Source organism: Meleagris gallopavo, chromosome 2, assembly GCF_905368555.1.
Source record: "Meleagris gallopavo chromosome 2, MGAL_WU_HG_1.1, whole genome shotgun sequence".
Taxonomy (NCBI): Eukaryota; Metazoa; Chordata; class Aves; order Galliformes; family Phasianidae; genus Meleagris; species Meleagris gallopavo.
In genome coordinates, this window is record NC_139405.1 from 56,322,824 (window position 1) to 56,337,595 (window position 14,772).

The 14,772-nt window shown below is 38.9% G+C and overlaps 1 long non-coding RNA gene across 1 annotated transcript; it reads right to left on the reverse strand.

Annotated features, from left to right (window-relative positions):
• Nucleotides 1-1,098: 1,098 nt before the first annotated feature.
• Nucleotides 1,099-10,500, reverse strand: LOC104909783 (uncharacterized). The gene is made up of 3 exons (XR_792594.4): nucleotides 10,114-10,500; nucleotides 7,480-7,631; nucleotides 1,099-1,238 (listed from the first exon to the last, which is right to left on the reverse strand). It is a non-coding gene; the product is annotated as an uncharacterized LOC104909783 (long non-coding RNA).
• Between the last annotated feature and the right edge of the window lie 4,272 nt (nucleotides 10,501-14,772).

Here is a 14,772-nt window from a genome sequence, read left to right on the forward strand (position 1 = left end):
TCTGCCTTCACATTATTCCACATAATTGAACTTTCAGATATGATCTCAAAACCAAAGCTTTTTCCTTTGGTTTCCTCTGAATCCCCATTAAAATCTCTCTCTTGACAAGATGCCCGGAAAAATCTTGACAAAAGCTGACCTACTGGAGCACTGACACCACTAAGAGTGCTGAAAGTACCTGTAACATATCTTCTGCTGGTATCCAGCCTCTGCCATCATAATTTAAAGAAACTATAAATCTGTGGGAGCGTAACCCCTTTTTGATCTCACCAAACAGCATTCCCCCCAGTGTGTTGTTAGTCTATGGCTCCTATACACAACGAAGACATTACCTCAAAAAATTATTATTAGCAAAAGTACTAGGGAGGTTTTTTATAGCTCACTTTTCCATTACAGTTGGTTCAGGCATTCAGGAAGTTTTGCGTTTTGTCAGTCACTTGTTTAAATCTCCACAGCAGTGTTATTCGTAACTCTGCTTAGATTTGAAAACAATAACAAAAGATGTTATAAATTAACGAATAAATAAAATAAATAAGTGTGAAAGTAGTGTCCCCACATTTTTCTAATTGTAATGTTGGCAGGTGTTTGCAGAGAACGGTTTTGCTAAGTAAAGTCTGGGATGGCAACTCCTTGTGAAAAAGTGAACTGTTTGATAAACTTTGTAGGGAATTATGAGATCATTCAATGGACACTTTGAGAGGGTCTTCAATCACTAATTATTCAAAACATTTCAAAGGAATTCCAGTAGAACTCCAATGCCTTTAGAAAATGGTTGATTTTATTCAAATCATACTCCTCAAAATCTTTACTTAAGAGACATAAGCCCACCAGATATGCCATGAAATGACATCTAAGAGCATAGCTTGCGTAAGGGAAGTGGCACTTTGCTTTTATTTATGTTCTCTAATAAAACAATATGATATAGATCTCTTGGAAAGAAAAGTATCAATGTTCACTAGTAATTCAAAACTCTGTGCTGTCTGTTCCTAATATTCCTTTCCTAGTATTATTTTCCTAGTATTCTGCTTTTCCCATCTCTCAGAAAATGAATAAATTACCCAGCCATTCCCTGTTTGGTTAGAAAGTAGGCATCTTGGATTACAAGGTTGGCAAAATGTATATTCTTTGTCACACAGTCACAACTGAAGAAGATGCCAAATGGAAAAGTGCTCTGTACAGCAGCAACTGCAAACTCCTCTTAGCTGATGAAGAGTCAGTTCAGATGTGGTACATTTCAACTGAAAGTAAAAGAGAAGAATCACAAAATCAGCCAAGCTGGAAAGTTGCCATCTTCATACAACTGTGGTTAGAACATTCACGATGGATGTACAAAGCATATCCAAAGCATGTCCCTCTTTCTCTCCTCCAGCCCCCCCAAAAAAAAACTAAAAAAGAAGTTACAAGCTATGACTCAAGTATTTCACTGAAATTGAATTCTCCAGTGTTGAGGTTTGTTTTACCTCCTGCATCATTCTTAACTGTTTGGAGGCAGAAGTTGAAAAGTGAATGACTGTTGTTCAGCAAGTGATTGATCTGTGCCATAATTTTGTGAAAGTCATATCAGAGATGTTCTGGATGCCTTGTCCCTGAAGGTGTTTAAAGCCAGGTTGTTTGAAGCCCTGGCAGTCTGATCTAGCAGCTGGCATACCTGTCTGTGGCATAGTGGTTGGAACTTGATGATCCTTGAGGTCCCTTCCAACCCAAACCATTCTATGATGCTATGATCCTATTATATCAGTTTCCTTTCCTATCTTTTAGTTGTCATGATCACTCTGATCATTGACTTTTAAGGGAAGAAGCCTGTCTCTCAGCATATGTCTGCACAAAGCCTAGAAATGCAGACTTCACTTTGGACCAGGGCCTCTAAGTATTACCTTCATATAAACAGTCATGCTCAGAGAAACAAAATCAAATGTAAAAACTACGAGGAGATGAAAAGCACACATGGTTTCATGGTGACTCATATTGTGCAGTCTTGAACATGTTGCTTTATTTTGGTTTCAAACACTAAGTCCTGTATGGTGCCCTCCAAAGAAGAGCAAGGAAGCCAGCACAGAGTAGCAAAAAGCAAAGTTCAGGGCAAGCTCTTAGGGACAGGGTTTTTTATGTTATGGCTTGTGTTTTGTTTTGGTTTTTCTTTCCTACACTGAGTAGTGCATCACTAACCAAGTATCTCTCTCTGCCAGTTATAAATAGGCGTTAATGCCTTATCATGTTCTCTCTCACTGGGAAAGAATGTGGATCAGCTGAAGAATGAGACACCCAGGAAAGCTGCTTGAGCTGCAACAATTTTTTTTTTTAAACCCTCTCTCCTAGATGCAGAGGCATACATACTTTGGGAATGAGTTTCTCAACCTGTTAAATGACACAATGCTCTATGTACACGTACACACACACACACACAAAAAAAAAAATTAAGGACAGATTATGTCACTGGTAGAAATGTGCTGAAATGAGGCCTTTCCCTTTTGCAAGCCTTTAAAGGAGTTTTCAAAGCTTACCTAAACTGTGTAGTCATGCTGCTGATAGACAGCCAAGTTCACATAAGGACCAGTCTAAGAGCACCTTCAAAGGCAGTGTAATGATTTACCGTCCATATAAACTGCAAGACGCGTTAGACACCACATTTTGTCAACACAGAATCTCAGTAGCTGGAGCCCAGAAACAACTAACCTCCTTCATTCTTGTATCACAAAATGAGCCTTGAAATAGTTGTCAATCAAGACTCCAGGAAATATGGAGAGAATATGGTTAGAGAAAAAACAGCTATAAAGACAAAGCACTGGGATCATCAAGACACAAGCCAAAATCCATATTTAGATTCCTATCCTCCCATCAATTTCACGGTAAGTGTTAGTGACTAGAAAGGAAATACAATCATAAATAGTTTTGTAGATTTTGGCCTTCTGTTTTATACCTCAGCTCACTCAACTGCCAAATCAATTTACCTCTACGAGGAATTCACAGTTCATAACTTGTAAAACATATGCCTAGTGTATGTATTACAAGCACATCTTCACAGAATTGATGTCATGATGAGAAGAATGACAGAATTACCCAGGGATAAATGTTTTGGTCAAATAACTGAACATTCATTCTGCTTGTCTAGTAGGAAGCAATGTTTCAGTAAGTACTTTCAGCAAAGCAAGCATCAGATTCCTCGTTCAGTTTGACTGCAACCACAGATAACAGGCCAGAGATCTTTACCTTTTAGTAGGGGAAGCTAGACTGATTTGAATGTTGTCTCTGAATTTTACCTACCCTTTCATTTATCTCAATTGTAAGCATCTAACTCAAACTCCTGCTTTATTCAGATTTCCAAGACAGAAGTTCTGCTGATTTAATCTTTATTATCCTTGATCTTAGGACTAGAAAAAAATAAAAAGGAAAAACAAAGTGAAACCACAATATACAAGTAAAAATGTCATCAGGATTTGACCTTAAAAGAAGTAAAAATTAATTTAAAAGAAAAATTACGATCACTCTTTTCATCTTTACTGTTTTGTACTGCAGGAGAATATATATATATATTCATTGTTTTAAGTTTTAGGAATATCTTACCTAAAACATACAGAGAGCCAGAAGACAGAGCTATTTTTAGAGTGATATTTCTCAGCTTGTTTTGGCAAGACAAATGCCAAAGCATTTGAAAGACTTTTATTCCTTGAGATTATAAACTTTGAGAATACACAGGTCAGTCCCTGTCTAGAGAGCTTTACAGACAGAACTTTACTTCAACATCTTATTTGCTGTTGGTATGGTATCTGGGACAAAGTAACACCATTCAGGGTCCTACAGATTAAGGTGTTGGTATAGAATTTTCAAGATTACTTCATGGTTTTCAGTGCTTCCTGAAGACTTTTTATAATCATTCACCCCCTTCAGACATTGAAAAAAAGTAGTATTTGCGATCTGTTTTCTTCCATCAATATTCCAGAAAACTTCAGAAACTCTACAATAACCACAAGTGACTGCTCTGATATTAAATTCAGTATAATCTGAATATTAATAATTCAGTAAAAGAATACTAAACAAAAAGGAATTTCTTGATGACAACTACCTGTCTGCAGTGGAATCGCCAGGTCACAGTGTGAATCAATGGTTGAGCACCCGGTGAGAAGACATGGTGAACCCAGGGAGCTCAGGTGCAAGCAGAGCACCTGAGTGACCAAAAGGTGAATCCACACCCTCCTCACGCTCACTTAAGGGTTAGCAGCCAAAAACGCAGCGTCTATACGGACAGCAATTGCATTCCTCTTGAGCTGTCACTGGTCATTGAAAGGAGGGGTTTGGCCTCTTCTCCCAGGCAACAAACAGGACCTGAGGAAATGGCCACAAGTTGTACCAGAGGAGATTTAGATTAGACATAAGGAAAAACTTTTTCTCTCAAGTAATGGTCAGGCACTGGGATGGCCTGCCCACGGAAGTGGTGGAGTCGCCGTCCCTGGCAGTGTCCAAAAGGCATCTGGATGAAGAGCTACGAGATATGGTTTAGTAGCTTGTGGTAGCAGTGGCAACGGGAGGATGGTTGGAGTAGATGATCTTGTAGGTCCTTTCCAACCTTGTGATTCTATGATTGATTCTAAGGAGTGAGCCAGTTTTCCTTCTTTATTTCCTATTGCTGCTCCATAGTGCCTGTATCCCATTTGAAGGCACTGGCATCACTTTTGTTGTACACTGTCCCAAGTACAAACAAGACAGAAGATATTTTACTTTGTGTACACCTGAAGTTGCATTTAGAGGATCATAATCTACTTCTGTAGGAGGTGTGGAACAGTACAGTAGCTCCAGCTTGAAGATTAGGAACACTCATAGTTAAAGGCCACCAAGTACCTCTCCAATGAGCTCAAACAGCATCTTTTCTTTCACATGGTAATTTTTTTTTTTTGAAGTAAAAAAATTAGTCCACATAAGAGTTTAGAATACAAAGGATGAAACAGCTTTGCTGTAGTGTGGCATCTAGCTGAGCTTTATTTTGCAGAAGCAGAATTATCATCCTTTTTTTACAAATAACCATGCCAAAATGGTTTTTGTTTTTTTTTTTTTTTAATGCCAACGGAGACAATTTCTATACAAATAAACAAAATTACAGACAGGAATCTGGGCTAGGTATGGTAGAATTACACAAGCAGATTGACTTACATCAATCTTACAGAGCTTTTACCAAGATGTATACACATCTTTTATGCTTGAAAGTGCTGGACTTTGATCTCTATTTTCATTTAAACCACAGCCAGGGTCTAATTTCCCTTTCTTCACATTTTTAAATTCCCAAAATCAACAGCAGCAAGTTCTCGTTCTTCCTTGCATCTTGGGAGAAAAAAGGCCAAGAAGGTAAGAAAACCAGCCAAAAGGAACAGGAGTGTTCCTGGGTTGCTAGCTGGCTTAGGAAAGGTTGATATTTGAGGAAAAATTAAGTAGAGCCCAAAATCTTCTTAAAATCCTCTAAAAAAATTCGTCAAAAGTACAGGTACAAGTTCAGTACATTGAAGAAGATTCCTCAGGCTAGGTAAGAGCTGAGCTCCATTGGGTGCACATTGGAACTAATTAGTTCTTCAGCTTGTAATATGCTTCATCAAAAACTGTATTAGAAGAAACATTTCTCATGTAATTTTGCTTTACACCTGAGAATCTGCATTTTTTTAAAAAATTGATTAATGATACAAAGATTCTAGCCCTGTCCATAAAATTCTCTTATTCTACAGCTCCCAAACTTGAGTTCAGTGTAGGACACTTGCTTTTCAGTTCTAGGAGTCTGCTCTTTTACAAAAAAAAATCTCAGAATACTTCCAGAGCTCATCTGTTTATCCATCTACACAAAATAAAAGAGTCTTTCGTGAAATAATCCTCCACTCTCTTGTTTGTGTAATGTCAGCCATGCAATCAGTCCACCAGGAAAGACAAAAACATGGTGGCAGTGCACTGATACTGTCTATAGTTGTGTGTCTGAGCCTTCACAAAGAGTCTGTGTCCAAATATTCTTTGAAAAATATTCAGAAACTTTTCAAAAGGCAGATGAGAGCATAACTTTATTTCTTCACAGTGAACATATAGCAGTTCATGCTCAAATGATGATAGAGTCATACCCAGTCGCAAACATCTACGGAGATGGGTGCAGTCATTTGTGATTTTATTCCAGGACTGCAGAACAGACATAAGCCAGATGTAGCTTGGACACTGAACAGTTACAGAATCGCAGCACCAAACTCAAACCCACATATCTGTTGCTCAGCAAAGTTAATCAACTTTGACTCAGCACTGTATTAATGTATTCAAAGCTTCATGAAGGCTTGATAGCTCAGCTGTTATTCCCCCTCTACGTACCAGAGTTTTCTTCAGTGTACTCAGATAGTACAGAGAGCCTTACTGAGGGTTTACCTGTAGTTTACAAAAATTTTAAGGCCTCTTACATTATCAAAGCAGAATAAGCCAAAAGGTATCCATGGTACAGTAAAATGAAAATTCGACTATAAAGCTTGTTATCACCGTAGGCAAAAGCAGGGAAATTTTTACTTATCTTAATTAATCGCCAATTAACAGAAATTTATGATCACTAATCTGGGTATTGTAGAAAAAACAAACAAACAAACAAACAGACAAACATATAAAAACAAATGGAAAAAGCATAAGAAATAACACATCAGTACACATCCTTTCTTCTCCTTCCTTAGGCTCACACCTATCTTGTTCCCTTCCTAGTCTCAATTTCCTTTATTCCTGCTGGGAGATAAACTCATTTAACTCTGCTCCTATGGTGAGGCAAAGGGTGTCTTAGGAAGTTGGAGTATGCATACAACAGCTTCTGCCTGTTTCTCTGTAGCTATTTTCTTCATCCACTCAAGAATCATTCAATCTGACAGGCAAGAAATCAAGTAAAGGTAATGGGAGGCCTGCATAGGTGAACAAGTAGTACTTGATAGAACTCCAGCAAAAAAGTGTGCATACAAGAGGTGGAAGCAGGGAGAACTGGAAAGTATAGCATATAAAGATATTGCTTGATTGTGCAAGTATGAAGTTAGGAAAGTCAAAGCTGACCTGGAGTTGAATCTGATGAGAAACGTGAAAAACAATAAGAAAAGGCTAGGGAATATGTGGTGCTTTTATGACAAAGTATATAGAAAAGGACAAGGTATTCAAGATCTTCTTTGCTTTGTATAAACAGTCTTCAGTAATCCAGGCCCATTAAATCTGTGGAAAGGTCTACAACAAGGAATACTTCCCTTGGAGGATGAAGATTGAGCCAGAGAACATATAAACAAATTGGGTAAGTCCAACTCCATGGGACCTAATGGCATACACTCATGAATGCTGAAGGGTCACTGTGAGGCTATTCATAACTTATCTTTGGCAGATCTTGGTGATCAGGAGATGTTCCTGAGGTCTGGAAGAAAGGAAATGCCCCTTCTTTCTTCTGTCTATAGAATGCAGTCCCTTGGAGCTGTTCCTGCCCCAGTGTGAGTCACCCACAGCTGCAATTACCTTATTTGGTATGAAGTGCATCCTCCCAGGGATGTACCTTCAGCTAGCTCCTCCTCAGCAGTGTCACAATCCATGTGTCCACCACACCCATCAGCTACTGCTCTTACATACATTTGAGTGAGGGTATCATGGGTTCTGATGACCAGCCAGAGCTGTAACAGACAGTAAATAAACTGAAAAATGAACAGCATGGACTAAGACACAAAAAAGAAAATGAACTAAGAAAGAACAGGGGAAGGAGATAAGACAGAAAGATAATAGGCATAGGATTTAGAGATCTATTCATATTTGTTGAATATGAACCTCTGTTGGTTCAATACAAAACAAATAAAATAGAATGCCAATGGGTTTGAGTCCCAGTGATTGGACTCCAGTGAAGATCTGAACTTCATTACAATACTAGATTGTTGGAGAGTTGAGTGCTGTCTGCTTTCTGTTGCATAACTGCATTGCATGAACAACAGATCAGTGTTCTCTACAAAAAAATCTGAGTATGAAAAGTCTTTCCTTTCTCTGGAGTAAATCTAGATTATAAAGTCAGTAAATTGCATAAGGTGGCTGCAGCATCTGTCACCATTTAACCCGTTTGTAAATGTGATCAAGTTTCCACCTTAATCATAGCAAGAGGCAGGAGAATGCATATTTACTTGGAAATTTATGTTAATTTCTTAGTGAAAAACACTTATCTGATCAGGAAAAGAACATACTTGAGTCAAAATAGCTAAGAACTGAGGAAATTCACATTTGTTTCACATAAAATGAAATGAGAGCATGGGACAGGAAGACACTGCTTAACACTGTAAGAATGCTATTAAAACTGACTACTCACATGTGAAAGATGTAAACACCACAGAGTGAGACAAATTGAATATAACCATTAGTGATAATAAAACATTGAGCAATGCAAAATTTTGGCTTTGTATCTGGAATACAACTCTCTTTGTGTGAGACAAATCTGCTGTATAGCAGCAATGTTAACTCCACTTTGGTTTTCTGTAAGTGTTCCAGTTTCAGGCTAGGAGGACCTTTGGAAGAGGTGCCATATGCAGTGTACACTACCAGCAGAATAGTAATAAGATTGTCTTCCTCCTCAAGATCAGTCTGTAAACTAGGAACCTCACCCACGTAATGTCCATCTCAAAGAATCGTAGAGTGGCTTGGGTTGGAAAGGACCTTAAAGATGATCTAGGTGCCACACATTAGATCAGGCTGCCCAGGGCCACCCCAGCCTGACCATGAACACCCTCAGTGATGGGGTACACACAGCTTCACTGTGCTAGTGCCTCCCCATCCTCTTAGTAAAAAAATTATAACTAGTATCTAATCTAAGCCTCCCCTCTTTTAGTTTAAAACCATTCTGGCTTGTCCTATCACTGTCTATAACAAATCAGTCTCACTCCTGTTTATATGCTTCAAATCCCGGAAGGCCAAATGAGCTCTCCCCAGAGCCTTCTCACGAGACTGAACAGGTCTCAGCCTTTCTTCATTGAAGTGCTCCAGCCCTCTGATCATCTTCATGGCTCTTCTCTGGATCTGCTCCAATAACTTCATATCATTGGTTCCCATTTTCTGATATTGCATACACTTTTCCTTATAACCCCATTCAGCAAACTATCTGAAGAACAGTTAAGTTCCTTGACCTTAACTCATAATAGCTGTGCTAGAACCTCTCAAAACTGCCACTGCTTTTTTTCCTAACCTAGAGCAACTCATAGTCAAATTAAAAAAATGTTTTTTTTCCTATGCAAGACTGTCTTTCAGCTCAGGTTGTTCCTTCACTTGCTCTCCTTCATCCATACTTAGGGAATGCAATCCTGTTCTTTCTTTCACTATTCTGGGCCATAAAAACCATTCCCTCTCAGTCTCTTACAAGATGGGACTCATTCTATAGCCATTTCAGTCATCTTTTCTGTTCCTGTTTTGTTTCAGATTTAGTTTGCTGGAAAAATTGTATGAGGTGCCAGAGGTAAAATCTCCTATGATGCAACAGACTTATCTCCTGGCTGTCTTAAAAACATATCAGATACATTTTTTTTCAGAATTGGTTGTATTCATTTTTCATACTTATCCTATGACTGACTCCACAGCATAAAACTGCATCCTGTTTTCTAAGTAAACTCCCATTTTTCCATTTTCAATGGAAAATACGTAGCTTCTGTACCTTGACAATTCAAACACAGGACAGGGATCTAAATCACCTAATAGCGCAGAACCTGTGCAGCTGCTATGATTCACTCTGTCTTGAGAACGTTCAGCTCTTCTCCTTTCAAGGAGAAAAAGAATTACTTTAATAGAAATACAATGTGTTGCATGTTTGCATGACCTCACCCTCATCTTGGCTCTTTGGAAAGTACCCTACACTTGACATGCATTCCAAGTACACACTGCTTTGTAAATGTTTTTTATTCCTTATTCCCAGATCTTATTTTAAGCTACTAGTCCCTAAATGAGGGTCAAGACCTTACTTTTATTCACAAGCTTGGCAGTATAGTTTGAAGTAGGGTCGTGAACTCAGAAGTGGGTCTTGATGAACAGATGTCCTGAGATTCAAAACCCCTTCTCTTTAAACAGCGTGAAAGTTTCTAGCAGTATAGATCTCATCACAAATGCAACAGAAGATGAAATTCCACTTACCATCATTTGAATAATTCTGATGAACTCTGTAGCACCCAACCTTAGCAGGAGTCATGTTGGTTGTTCTTAAGACATAACTCTCACTTGTTTACCCTGTGTGCAGTTAGCAATACAGTCTTCTCTGTATCAACACAGGATATTTCTAAGAAAGTTCAATGCAAGTAAGATAGTGAAGCTCCCAGTAATATACAGCACTTTAGAAAGACTCAAGTTTATTCTAAGCTGTGAAATTATTCTGACATGCTGATAAAGTATTTCCAAGCTTCTACAGAGGTCACACTCACGTTCAGTAATTCCTGTGAGCTTAAGTTGTTTGGTTTAATTACAGAACAATTCATGCTTAGCTAGTGCTCTGGAAAGAATTCAAGGGCAAACATATCCACAGAAATGGGACAGAAGTAAAATAGATACAGATCGAGTCCTAGTAACATAAATAATAGTTAGGACCACGTTCTAGTACACTCATAAAATGAGGAAATGACTTATTGTATTAAGATGAGCGTGAATCAGCAGGGAAATATGTGCCACAGAGCTTGTCCCACAGTTATCTGGATAGTCACCCTTGTCCCTTGTGTATCCCAGTCTCAGTCTCAGAGCAATGAAGGCATGAGGTTGGCTTTCTCTCACATCAGAATGAGGCTGCAAGGCAAGAGGATGTATATCCAGATCCTGGAGTTAAGAAGCTTGCTGGAGTCCACCACTAGTAAATCAGTGTCCAGGAGCAGTCCCAAGCACTGGAATGCTATACAGCTCCTCTGCAACAGGGCTTCTAGATGTGCTTTTGGTCTGTGCCAGCGAGCACTGCCAGGCAACTCCCAGATGTGGTCTGTGGGGTCTGAACATTTCCAGGATCATTCCCAGCAAAGTGATCCTCTTCACAGGGAGAAAGAATTTATTAAAATAGCCATAGGCTATTCCTGACAGTAAGCTGTTTTAAATTACATAGGTGGGGTGTGAAAGATTCCATAACCTCTGGTAAAGCTATTTTTGATGTAACGTGTTATCATGATTAAGGTATTGAGACTATTACCATAGTAAGATAATAAAGAGGTCCTCTAAAATACCCTGAGCAAGAAGCAAGACCACAAACAGCTTTTAAACAGAAGGAAGCAAAAATATTCACTTTGTTCTTTTTGTTGTTGTATGAGATCTGTTCATAAGATTGGCCCTGAGTTGACCTGACTTCCCCAGAGTGTGGAGTGTTCAATAGGAGGCAGGAGAAGGACAGAGCTAGATGTGATGCTTGAGGAAGGTCATACTACAGGAAGGATATGCCAGCCTAAACATAAACTCTGTGGTTGACTGTAATAAGAAAGTCTTCACCCCACCGACAAAAGAAGTCTTCATATTATATGTTAATCCTTCCCTTCCTTCCATCATTTCTTATATTTCTTTCCTGAAGAAGAGTAGTTAACACCCAATCTCATGTTAACGCTACCTGCTTTTCCCTTTTGATGGGAACTTTTTCCTCCTCATGATCCATTGCTCATGCCACTTCTTCTTTTTTTTTTTTTTGATACTTCATTCTTCACTTTTGATTTCTTCTTTTGTTTTCTCTTAGTTTTCTCTCTGAGTTTTAAGTAATTTTGTTACAATTCTCTATTATTCAACATTTGTCAAAGGAAATGAATGTGCCTCTACAAGGGTAATACTAACCCTCTTTAAATGACTGTGCAAATGTCCACAACCAGGACATAACAAAAATAAACCATCCTCTGCTCTGATATTCTCAGTTCAAGATCTATGACTCCGAGCCCAAGTGCTTTATTTTGGTACCTGAACCACAAGCTGGCTGGCAGGACTGTGCACGAGCAGCCAGGCAGTCTTGCCCTGTTCTATTTAGACAGCTCTAGACACCTGGCACATTTGTCAGCATATTTTCCACTGTGTTCTAGCATGTATATTCAGCTGTAGGATGTTCAGCTCTTGAACATTTAGTGTATACACTGCATCCATTTGTATTTTTATGTAGGTTTTACTAACATTCAGATACAAGTGTGCAACATGCGCTGCCCATTTACCACGCTACAATTTCAAATACTAGGGAAGAGAAGTCATCTCTGTATTTGTCTACTTATTATGAGAGCTCATTATGACGAGAAAAACCTACAAGCTCCTAACTTTTCAGTTAGAATAAGCAAAAGAAACCATTTTCAGATTAAATATTTTCACTTTACCCTTCATCTTCTTAAGATAAAAATTCTGGCTATTATTTTCATACCCACTTGAGTACATGGGTCTTGTGCCTGCAGTTAGATGTGTAGCCAGTCATAAGAAGAGCTCAAACAGCTGTCAGTATTTATGACTTGATTAAGCATATTAAAAATTTAACAGCAAAGGCTGTCTCTAACATAAAGACCTACTTAATTACCCATTGTCCTTCATGGTGACAAAAAAACAACTTCTGAAACCCATGGCTCCCTCCTCTTCTGGAGAGCAGTCCACGTTATCATTTGCCAGGTAGCAAAACTGGCCAACGACTACTCATGTCTTTGTCTGCCTTCAGACAAGGCAGTGTTTTGCTTTCTGTCCAAGACGAATGAAAAAATGGGGGTATAAAAAGGCCCTATAAAACAAAGGTATAGCTTTTAGTACAGACTATTTAATCACTATGATTACAGGACAATGCCACAATTATATCAAGACACCCAAGGAACACACTTTCTTAACTTCTTTCAACCAAGATTTCCTTTCCTTCCCTTTTCTTCTTTCCAGGGCTGGGGCTAGCTATCTTCTCAGCTGTGCCAGTGCAACTCTTCAGGAGGTTCCCCTGTAAACTCTGTCACTGAGACAATAAAGGATGCTTTTGCCCTTTCTAAAGTCACTGCATTTCTGCCCTATATCATGAAGAAGGCAGCAGGCATGAGATTTTGCACCAATTTTACTCTTAAAGACACTAATCAGCACAAAGCCAAGGTCTAAAACCCTATCAGAAGATGCGTGTGCCAGGCCTAGACTGGGAGTCCTCTCCTCACCACTGGGATGGAAATTACTCTCACTCAATAACAAGGGTTTGCAGTTCATCAGACCACAAGCCCATATAATCTCCAATAATGTCTTCAAATGAACACTCAAAGAAGATCATAAAAATAAAGCAAGAGTACATGGTGTTTCCCTTTATACTGTCATAACCTTTAAATATCTCCAGCTCAGATATATCTTTAAGCAGATAAGATTTCAGCGTGTTCAGAAATTCTTAACAAATTTCCCTTAAATCATCCAGTTTCCTTTTGAATCTAGGTCAGGTTGTGCTGCTACAACTGTGTTAGGAACTTTTTTCCCCCTAGTATAATTTGATGTCCTGCAGCAGTTTTCCTCTTGGAACAAATATTTAAATCACATCAGCCACTGCTTACTCTTTTTCTGTGACTCATGAATTTATAAACCTCTACTGTATCAAGATGAATCATCTCTTTCCCAGACTGAAAAATCTTAGTTTACTTCTCCATGACAAAAAAAAAAAAAAAAAAAAAAAAGGTCATTATTTATCTCCAGCTATCCTTATTGCTCTTCTCTAAGCTCTTCCCAGTTGTGTTACACCCTTTTTTGGATGAGAGGATGAGAAAGGCATGCAGCATTTAAGGTGTGGGCAAACAACCATGCAACACTGTTCCATATTTTATTTGAACTTCCTTACCTTCTTAGCTGCATTGCATTTCTATCTCTTTAGGATGACGTTCAATGTCATCCTACTTCATCAGACAGCTGAAGACAGGACCATGATGATACACATATACTACAACTCAAGGGCCAGAACTGTTTACCATGTGTTCAGGTACTTTTCATGTCACCATGTACCATGAGTCACTTTCTTCTATCAGGGCCCTGACAATACCCAGTGCCAATATCTTCATGAAGGGCTATGTCCTCCAGGTTCTTGTTCTCTTTATTGGACTCCTTGCAGTCCTTTGGAGGTATGCATCTCAGTCAGTTCTTTCGCTAAATTTTCCATTTTTCCATTTTCCATTTCTCAGGTGACAGCATCCTCTCTGTATCCTTTTTGATAAAGAATACATGTCACATCCACAATAGAAGAATTCACTTGAGCCATGAGTTCTTCATAACAATCAACTTCCTTACATGCTCTTCAGATTAAAAATTCATTCATAACCTTGATAAGTGCTAGAACTTATGTTTCCTTAATGTTGAAAGTCCACATGACTTTCTATGTCTCCAATGTAAGAGAAGAATTCTCTGCTCCTGTGATTCTCTCATACCATCTCATCTACCATTTTTCTGCTGAACATTAAAGATCTGCCTTTTGGCTTCTCCCTCTAGCTTTGCACAAGTCATTGTAAACCTCTCAGATGACACAAGCACTGAAGCATTACTCTCTTCAGGGTGCCTAGAACTTTGTGTCCCAGTTCTCTAACCTGCTGCTCTCACACCTTAGTTACCTATGTTGACTAGGATTCCAGAATCCTGCTTCACACATTTTGTGAGCCATCCTTCAGGACATTCATCACCTTTGCAGCTGTCTCCAGCTTGTTCCCAGCTTCTGGTCACATTTGCATCCCAGTGGCAAAGTGGTGCCTCGGCTCTGCCCTACTCTGCATGTACTCCCAAGCCTAAGTCTCCAGGATCCAAAACTTTAGCAAGAGTCCCAAATGCTTGAGTCACTGTGAGGCAATAGATTAAAAGGATATGCTCTGCCATAAC